A 10,096-nucleotide genomic window follows, 5' to 3' on the forward strand; every position below is an offset into this window, starting at 1 on the left:
CACTGGATCTTTTAAAACAGGTATTTTCATTTACCATGCCAGTTTTTATTCATCCACCATTATTTAGGGTAATGAGGAATATAAAACTCACTGAGAGTGATGTTTCTGTTTCTTCAGCCATGGGTGCATAAAAAGTGAGTGCTTTGTCCTGATGAAATTCAATTAGGAGGATCAAATTGATTCAATATATTTTATCCCAGACCCTTGATACCATTTGTGGCATTGGCTACAGCTAATGAGTATAGGAATTTAAACAAAGAATATGTATCAAGTCTTGTTAATATCCATTTAGGGACCTTTCCCCAGCAATAGATAAAAAGCTTTTGGCAAGAGAGAGCTACAAACCATCTTCACTGTTGGAACACCAGGTCATTTTTATGAACAGTCTGGGCTTTGGGAGAGGCCACCACTGTACACTGTCATTTGGCACATCATTGTATAATTTGAATTCTCTTATGTTCATTCATGTCATAGACCAAAGTCACCACTACTTTGAGATCCAATGAGGGAATCGGTTTCTTAAATCCCATCACCTCAGATATTGGCCTGAGCTTGCCTTGCTGAGCATCACCAAGCCTTTGATTTTCTCTCAGAATCCCCTGAGTGATTTTCAAAGAGATGTATGCCACATAGGGTCCCTTTATGGTCCATTTAGCTCCCTTTTTAAAATAAATGGAAAGTCCAAGAGAAAGTACAGATTCAAATAATGGGTCATGTGTCTCTAGTTCTATTGGCACAAGGGACACAGACTGAAATTCCTCTCTCCCATGAATTTTTACTATGTGCTAGATTCAAAGCACCTGATTTCATACCAAGTTTTGACTTTTGCTTCTAGAAGTATTCTCTGTGATTCAGGAGAATTACAAGGCATCCTTGGGCAATTGTTCAAAAAAAATTCATTTAGCCATAATAGCAAGAAAAGTCTTAGAAAGCTCTGCAGTGGTCATAGGAAAAGATTCTTACTATTTTCTACAATTATTTGTTGCAAAATATCCTTTTGAAGGGTCCTGCTATATGTATATCTACACAAGAATATACATGTATGTGTGTATATGTATGACGTTTCATTTCATCTTGTAAGGGAGCATTTGAGAGGTATTTCTGAAGTCTTTAAAATATTTTTCTGTCAGAGCACTAACTACCTTCAAGAAGAAATTCAAGACAGTTCATTCAAGCAACTTAATGGATCACCTAAAAACCCTAGGAAAAGAAGAAGCAGACACACCAAAAAGGAGTAGACGGCTGGAAATAATCAAACTTAGGGCTGAAATCAATCAATTAGAAACAAATAATTCAAAGAATCAATGAAACCAAGAGCTGGTTCTTTGAGAAAAATAACAAGATAGACAAACCCTTAGCCAAGCTAACTAAAAGGCAGAGAGACACCATCCAAATCAACAAAATCAGAAATGAAAAGGGGGACATAACTACAGACACTGAAGATATCCAAACAATCGTTAGGACTTACTTCAAAAGTCTATATGCCAAAAAATTTGAAAAGCTGAATGAAATGGACAATTTTCTTGATTGATTCCACTTACCAAAATTGAATCAAGACCAGGTAAATCAATTAAATAGTCTTATATCCCCAAGGAAATAAAAGCAGTCATCAAAAGTGTCCCATCCAAAAGAAGCCCAGAACCAGATGGTTTCAGCACAGAATTCTACCAAACCTTCAAAGAAGAGCTAACTCCAATTCTCTTCAAACTATTCAACAAAACAGAAACAAAAGGAACATTACCAAATTCATTCTATGAAGCCATAGTCACCTTCATATCTAAACCTCGCAAAGACCCATAAAAGAAAGAGAATTTCAGGCCAATCTCCCTTATGAACATTGATGCAAAAATACTCAACAAAATACTTGATATTACGAATAAAGCTACTACAAACATGGTTGAGCAAATGTCCTTATTGTGTACTTGAGCCTCTTTTAGATATATGCTTAGGAGTGGTATAGCTGGATCTTGAGGAATCATTGATCTTAATTGTCTGAGAAGCGCCAGATTGATTTCCAAAGTGGTTGTACAAGTTTGCATTCCCACCAGCAATGGAGGAGGGTTCCCCTTTCTCCACAACCTCTCCAGCATGTGTTGTCACTTGAGTTTTTCATCTTAGCCATTCTGGTGAGTGTCAGGTGAAATCTCAGGGTCATTTTAATTTGCATCTCTCTGATGGCAAAGGATGTTGGGCATTTCTTTAAGTGTTTCTCTCCATTCTGTATTCCTCTACCAAGAATTCTCTGTTTAGCTCTGTACCCATTTTTTTAACTGGATTGCTTGATTTGCTGCTTTTTAACTTCTTTAGTTCTTTATATATTCTGGCTATCAGCTCTCTGTCAGATGTAGGGTTGGTGAAGATCCTTTCCCAGTATGTAGGCTGTTGTTTTGTTTTGATGATTATGTCCTTTGCTTTACAGAAGCTTTTCAGCTTCAAAAGGTCCCATTTATCAATTGTTGCTCTTAGAGCCTATGCTGTCCCTCAGTTGAGGAATGGATACAGAAATTGTGGTACTTTTACACAATGGAATACTACTTAGCAATTAAAAATGAAGAGATCATGATATTTGCAGGGAAATGTTGGGACCTAGAAACGATCATCCTGAGTGAGGTATCCCAAAAGCAGAAAGACACACATGGTATATACTCACTTATATAGACCTATAAGATAGGATAAATCTATCCACCTAAAGAAGATAAACAAAAAAGAGGACCCAGGGTATGATGATCAATCCTCACTTAGAAAGACAAATGGGATGGACATTGAATGTAGGAGCAAACAAGTAACAGGACAGGAGCCTACAACAGAGGGCCTCTGAAAGACTCTACCTAGCAGTGTATCAAAACAGATATTAAGACTCATAACCAAACATCCAGAACAATGCAGGGAACCAAAAAGGGGGGGGTTAATACGACCTGGAGATGACAGGAGTTCCACAAGGACCAAATATATCTGGGCACAGGGGTCTTTGATGAGTCTGTTTCTACAAACAAGGACCATGTATTGATGCAACATAGAGCCTCTGCCCAGATGTAGCCCTTGGTAGCTCAATATCCAAGGGGATACCCTAATAAGGGGAACAGGGACTGTTTCTGACATGAACTCGATTGCGGGCTCTTTGACCTCCCCTCCCCCCAGGGAGAAGCAGCCTTGCTCAGTCACAGAGGAGGACTTTGCAGCCAGTCCTGAAGACACCTGATAAGCCAGTATCAGATGTAAGGGGAGGAGGTTCTCCCTTATCAGTGGACTTGGAAAGGGGCAGGGAGGAGTTGAAGGTTGGAGGGTGGGATTGGGAGGAAAAGAGGGAGTGGGAAACAGCAGGGATACAAAGTTAACAAACTGTAACTAATATTAAAAAAATTAAAATTAAAAACATACTTGCAAACCAAATACAAGATCACATCAAACATATCATCCACTATGACCAAGTAGGCTTCATCCCAGGTATGCAGGGGTGGTTCAGTATATGGAAATCCATCAATATGATCCACCATAATAACAAACTGAAAGAGAAAAACCACATGATAATCTCCTTAGATGCTGAAAAAGCATTTGACAAAAACCAACATCCATTCATGTTTAAAGTATTGGAGAGATCAGGGATACAAGGCACATATCTAAACATAGTAAAGGCAATATACAGCAAGCATATAGTCAACATCATGCTAAATGGAGAGAAACTTAAAGCAATCCCACCAAAAGCAGGGACAAGGCAAGGCTGCCCACTCTCTCCATATCTCTTCAACATCGTTCTGGAAGTCCTTGCTATAGCAATAAGACAGTTGAAGGAGATTAAGGGGATACAAATTGGAAAGGACGAAGTCAAATTATCACTATTTGCAGATGATATGATAGTATACTTGAGTGACCCCCAAAATTCTACCGGGGAACTCCTACATCTGATAGACAGTTTCAGCAAAGTGGCCAGATACAAAATTAACTCAAAAAAAAAAAAATCAGTATCCCTCCTGTATACAAAAGACAAAAAGACTGAGAAAGAAATTAGGGAAACAACACCCTTCACAATAGCCAAAAATGACATAAAGCACTATGGTGTAACCCTAACCAAGCAAGTCAAAGACTTGTATGAAAAGAATTTCAAGTCTCTGAAGAAAGAATTAGAAGAAGATATCAGAAGATGGAAAGGTCTCCCATGCTCATGGCTTAGCAGGATTAAAATAGTAAAAATGGCCATCTTACCAAAAGCAATCTACAAATTCAATGTAATTTCCATCAAATTACCAACACAATTCTTTACAGACATGGAAAGAAAAATTCTTTCCATGGAATAACAAGAAACCCAGAATTGCTAAAACAATCCTCTACAATAAAAGATCTTCTAGAGGTATCTACATCCTTGATCTTAAGCTATACTATAGAGCAATAGTAATAAAAACTGCATGGTACTGGCATAGAAACAGAATGGTGGATCAATGGAACTGAACAAAAGACCCAGAAATAAACCCACAAACTTATGGACACCTGATCTTTGACAAAGATGTCAAAACCATACAATAAGAAAAAGATAGCATCTTCAACAAATGGTGCTGGTCTAACTGGATGTCTACATGTAGAAAAATGAAAATAGATCCATACTTATCACCCTGCACACAACTAAAGTCCAAGTGGATCAAAGACCTTAACATAAAACTAGACACATTAAATTGGTTAGAAGAAAAAGTGGGGGAAACCCTAGAACTCAGTGGTTCAGGAGACAACTTCCTGAACAGAACACCAACAGCACAAGCTCTAAGAGCATCAATCAATAAATGGGACCTCATGAAATTGAAAAGCTTCTGTAAAGCAAAGGACACTGTCATCAAAATAAAACGACTGCTTACATATTGGAAAAGAATCTTCACCAACACTTTATCTGACAAAGGGCTGATATCCAGTATATATAAAGAACTAAAGAAGCTGAAAAGCAGCAAACCAAGTAATCCAATTTAAAAAAAATAGGGAACAGAACTAAACAGAGAATTCTCAATAGAGGAATATTGAATGGCAGGGAAACACTTAAAGAAATGCTCAGCATCATTAGCCATTAGGGAAATGCAAATCAAAACAACCCTGAGATTTCACCTTACACCCATCAGAATGACCAAGATCAAAAACTCAAGTGACAAGGGATGCTGGAGAGGTTGTGGAGAAAGGGGAACCCTCCTCCACTGCTGGTGGGAATGTAAACTTGTACAACCACTCTGGTAAGCAATCTGGCGCTTTCTCAGACAACTAGGAATAGTGCTTCCTCAAGATCCAGCTATACCACTCCTAGGCATACATCCAAAAGAAGCTCAAGTACACAATAAGGACATTTGCTCAACCATATTTGTAGCAGCCTTATTTGTAATAGCCAGAAGCTGGAAACAGCCCAGATGCCCCTCAATTGAAGAATGGATGCAGAAATTGTGGTACATCTACACAATGGAATATTACTTCGCAATGAAAAATAAGGAAATCATGAAATTTGCAGGTAAATGGGGGGACCTGGAAAGTATCATCCTCAGTGAGCTGTCCCAGAAGCAGAAAGACACACCCAGTATATACTCACTCATACAGACATAATATAGGATAAACCTACTAAAATCTATACATCTAAAGAAACTAATCAAGAGAGAGGACCCTGACTAAAACGCTCATTCCCCATCCCGAAAGGCAAAGAGGATGGACACCAGAAGAAAAAGAAAACAGACAACAAGTTAGGAATCTGCCACAGAGGGCCTCTGAAAGGCTCTGCCCTGCAGACTATCAAAGCAGACACTGAGATTTATGGCCAACTGTTGGGCAGAGTGCATGGAATCTTATGTAAGAAGTGGGAAATAGTAAGAGATGGAGAGGACAAGAACCACACAAGGAGAGCAACAGAACCAGAAAATTTGAACACAGAGAACTTCCCAGAGACTCAAACTCCAACCAAAGACTCTTCATGGAGATAACCTAGAACCCCTGCACAGATGTAGCCCATGGCAGTTTAGTGTCTAAGTGAGTTACATAGTAATGGGAAGAGGGACTGCCTCTGACATAATCTGAGTGACCTGCTCTTTGATCACCTCCCCCTGAGGTGACAGCAGCCTTACCAGGCCACAGAAGATGACAATGCAGCCACTCCTGATGTGATCTGATAGACTAAAATCAGAAGGAAGGAGAGGAGGACCTCCCCTATCAGTGGACTTGGGGAGGGGCATGCGTGAAGAAGGGGGAGGGAGGGTAGGATTGGGAGAGAAGGAGTGAGGGGCTTATAGGGGGAAACAAAGTGAATAAAGTGTAATTAATAAAAGTTTAAAAAATATATTTTTCTGAAATTACTCATGATAAGGGGTATACTTCAGGTGTCAATAGAGTAAGTATTAAGTCATTTACTTATTTAGACTGTTCTATCAGATGACCATTTCAAAGCTCATAGCCATCTCTCAGAGAGCAGCATCTGGTAACATTATAATCCAAAATGACAAGATTACCATTGGATACCATGGTCTAGGACTTTGTGAAGATTCCATCAAAGCTACCCAGTTCTTTCAATGCTGTTGTAGAAGAATAGGGTTACATGCCTCCAACAGAATAGTTACTGGCTGTACTGTAGAACAGCACTCTGCTCTGAACATGGTCTCCCAAAGTCGTATATGGAAACCAATGCAGTAAGATCACTGTCAGGCAGGGACACCCTCACCAGAAGATTCGCTGTGGTTTCTAACCACGTGGGGATATAACATCTAGTATAGAAAGATTCGGGAGTCAAAGGCTATCTTTGGAACACAGAGCACGCTGTTAACAGAACATAGATATACAGAACTTTGATAGAGAAATTTTGAGCTTCCAGAACGATAAGAAGTAAATGTCTATTGTTTTATACATTTCCCAACATAAAGTGCTTCGTTAAAGACCCAGCAATGGGCCAAGACAGATGATGTAGCTTTGTTTCAGATAGTGAACATGAACCTGCACATTCCTGATATAAAGACAACCTGATCCACGCACTTTTATTTTAAATTTTTCTCTGGTGCTTTGTTCAATCCCAATATCCCAAGATGTTTTTTTAATTATTGCTCTTCTGTTTGAAGGACTATTTATAAGACATTATCTAAAGTTTTCTATCTGAGAATGTCTTATTTGCTTTTAACTCTTAGAGGTTAATGTTTCTGGATATGCAGTTCACAGTTGGCAGCTCTTTTTTAATTATTATTATTTTTCACTTGAAATAAAATGAACCACAACTTTGCCCTCTATCGTAACAGAAGGGAAGAAGGTCCTGGAATTACTGTGCTCTGGGGCTACTGTGTTCTCTCCTTCTGGCCATTGCCAAAAGTTAACTGTGTCTTTGTGTGTACTGGTTCCATTTATGCTCGTTGGCATTGACTTGACTTCTTAGATCTGAAGGTTGGTGTCTTTTCTCATGATTGGAAAGTTTTGATTCATTATTTCCTTGAGAAATCAATCTTCCTCACTGTTCTGGGATTCTGGAGACATGAATGTTTATTCTTGTTCATGCATACATGACTGTGAAGTTACGTTCATTCCCTTCTAGTCTCTTTTTCTTCTTTTTGTTCAAAGTTGGTAACATTTTCTGGTTAGTTTCCTGTTAGCTGGCTTTGTCATCTCCAGTCTGATACTCTCCAGTTCAGTAAGTTTTAAATTCTGCTGATACATGTTTTAGCATTTTGTTCCCCACTTTCTCCACTGTTTTTTTTCCCCAAATTCCATTCCCTTCAAATTTTCATTTCTGTCTTGAGAAGAAAAATAGTTTCAGAAAATCCAGAATGCATATGTGTCCCCTGCTCTCCAGAGGAGAAGACTTGTCCTAAAGACTTCAACAATGGCATAAAAATTACCCTGGTGCATTGGAATCCATATTGGAAGTGAGAAATTCAGTGTTGTCAATAGGGGTTTGGGAGGATAGGGAGATGCTTTGACAACCTTTATAAATAAATCTGGCTATGGATACTCTCAACTAGGATTGCATACTATAAAGAACATTGGTCAAGCAGTGTACTAACTGTGTGTAGGGCATATGGAGCCTTTGAATGGCATGGTCACAAGTAGCATTTTCAGAAGGTGATACCAGAGGTGAAACATGAATGGTAAGATAGAAACGCCCATTTGAAAGGCTTACGAAAGAATCTTCCAGGCAGACTAGTTGTATCTTTACTTGTCTCCTTGTCTTTCTTCCATGAAATGCCAACATCAAGAACAATGTGACTACTGTGTCTAACTGGGGCTTGCAATAAATATTTCTGATTAAAGAAAAAAAGGTTAAGTTGGGAATATTGAGTGCAAAGGTTCCTTTTTTTAAAAAAACAAAAAAAACATTATGAAAACAGCTGAAAGGAGGAAGGCTGAAAGGGCAGAGAGATGTGAAAATGTTTGGAACAAAACCCATCACTTTTTAGAACCAACTCTGAAATGCTGGAAAACCTAAGGTCTTCTTGAGCCCGATGGTAGATACACAGATGCAGCGAAGACAAGCATCTCAGTAAAGGCCCAAGGGAGACAAGCTGGGATAAACAGTGGAGCTCAAATGAAAGAATCCAGCCCCAACTATGTTTGAAGGCCTAAACATCAGAGAACAATTATAAGTTCTTGAGCACTTAATAAAAGTTGACTAATCTTGTAGGTGAAAGTAACCTTAAACATTAAAATAATAATTATAATCTTCAATGATGACTACCACACCTATATTCAGGTTAATATTACTTAAAGTTGTCCAAATCGACAAGATCCCAGCCTAATTCTGGTTACAATAATTCAAGTATTGTTTTAAATACTTTCTACATGCTGACTTGCTTCTCACATAATACTATGAGGTAAATATTGCTGCCCCTTCTAAAAATAGTAACTGAGGTACAAAAGCTGAAAGAATCATTCAAGTCATTGCTGGCAAAGAGACGCGGAGTTCAGTGGAGGCACAGTCAGTCAACACTGTGTTCTATGCTATGGAGACACTGGTTCCTTAGTTGTTCGTTTGTTTGTGTTTCAGTTTAATTAACAAAGCAAATTTATTTAGTACATAAAGTGTGGGCTTTGTTCCCAACACTTTCCCATATCTCTGTTCTTTCAGCCTTCCTCCTTTTAGCCCCTTTCCATAATCTTCAGTTTGGATGTGGCTTCTCGTTTCCTGAATTTTTAAAACAAAAGTGGAAGTAGATGATTTATTTAGTGTTTCAAACTTCAGCCCAACATTTCCAAGGAATAATTGAATTCGTCATGAAATACTATTTATTAGTTATGGAAATGTACCTAAGAGTTTTATTATTCATAAAAGCAAGGCACAGTGCTTCTGGGTTTCAGTTTCATTCTCATTACTTGAAACAGGGTGTTCTATAGTCCAGGAGAGCCAACACGTTCTCTACAGAAAGGAGGATGACAGGTAACTCCTGATGCCCTGGCTTCAGTAGCTAGGTCCTGGGATTATAGACATGGAGTACTGTGCCTGGGTTTATTTCCTCTTGGGGACGGAAGCCAGGCCTTCTTCCTGTATGCTAAGAAGTTCTCTCCCAACTGCTGCAGTCCTAACCAAGAACTTCACTTTGATGTATGTATTTTTGTGCAGTTCCTACACGTTTCTTTTTATCTGTGCCATGTGTTAGATGTTAGGATTTTCCCCAAGCATCTTTTTTTAACCTTCATTTCCCACCAAAATTCTATGGGGAGTTTTCATACCTTCCTTTCTTTTTTTTTTTTTTTAAATTTTGCCGAATTGCTGGGATTTTAAACACCTTTGACTTGTACTTTAATTATATCATTGTACATATAAACAATGTGTTGAAGATAAACTAAATATCATAAAATGCTGCTTGAAGAGCATTTTTTTGGAATTAGCATAGTTTTAGAAAATCATTATGCTCTGTAAAGGACATAGTTGAAAATTATTGACTTAATTCAGGAGAAAGCATTTCTGTGGTCATCCAAATTGGTTCCCTACTTCTCCCCAAGAAAAACACTCATGCCTTTTACTATTTTCACCTTCATATAACACAAGCACAGACTTCACTTGAATGCTATTTAAAAATATATATTTCAAGAATTTAAAAGCTTTTATATTCACAATCTAATACTGGAATTTTCAACTATAAAAAGAGAAGATTACTCAGTTGGACTTCTA

This window comes from Meriones unguiculatus, chromosome 1 (assembly GCF_030254825.1).
Source record: "Meriones unguiculatus strain TT.TT164.6M chromosome 1, Bangor_MerUng_6.1, whole genome shotgun sequence".
Taxonomy (NCBI): domain Eukaryota; kingdom Metazoa; phylum Chordata; class Mammalia; order Rodentia; family Muridae; genus Meriones; species Meriones unguiculatus.